This window comes from Dipodomys ordii, unplaced genomic scaffold (assembly GCF_000151885.1).
Source record: "Dipodomys ordii isolate 6190 unplaced genomic scaffold, Dord_2.0 Scaffold174, whole genome shotgun sequence".
Classification (NCBI taxonomy): domain Eukaryota; kingdom Metazoa; phylum Chordata; class Mammalia; order Rodentia; family Heteromyidae; genus Dipodomys; species Dipodomys ordii.
The window spans coordinates 550,540-550,926 of NW_012267390.1; the positions used below are offsets into that span (position 1 = coordinate 550,540).

At 69.3% G+C, this 387-nt stretch overlaps 2 protein-coding genes across 2 annotated transcripts in view; one reads left to right on the forward strand and one right to left on the reverse strand.

Moving 5' to 3' along the window:
• The window catches only part of Sept2 (septin 2), a 28,410-nt gene extending 28,093 nt beyond the window's left edge, over positions 1 to 317 (reverse strand). The window contains exon 1 of the mRNA XM_013033658.1: positions 55 to 317. The gene's annotated coding sequence lies outside the window, so the exon portion shown is untranslated. The remainder of the gene's footprint in view (positions 1 to 54) is intronic.
• The window catches only part of Hdlbp (high density lipoprotein binding protein), a 96,957-nt gene continuing 96,584 nt past the window's right edge, over positions 15 to 387 (forward strand). Inside the window, exon 1 of the mRNA XM_013033647.1 lies at positions 15 to 95. The gene's annotated coding sequence lies outside the window, so the exon portion shown is untranslated. The remainder of the gene's footprint in view (positions 96 to 387) is intronic.

Sequence of the window (387 nt, forward strand, 5' to 3'; positions counted from 1 at the left end):
CCTCTTCTCCTTTACCAAGATGGCGGCCTGCCCCTGTTTCGCCACAGTTCCTACCTTATGAGCCTGGTTTCCTCACGCTAGTAAGAGTGGAACAGGTAACGAGATTCTTCGCCTGGTGGGCAGCTAGAGGTGGGGCAAGGGCGCTTTCTCAGAAGGCGAGGGGTCACGGCGGGCCGGAGGAGCGGGGCGGGAGGTGGCGGTGTCCGTGCGGAGCGGTGGCGGGAGGGGCCCTCGCCGCTGCCCTTTCCTCCGGGAAGATGGCGGCAGCACCGAGCCTGGAGCGCCGAGCGGGTTGGTGCGCTGGCGAGCCGCCGGCGGGCTGCTCTAGCCGGCGTCGCGGCCGTCTCGGTGGCGCGTTCCGCCCCGGGATTGGCTGCCCGCGGGTCA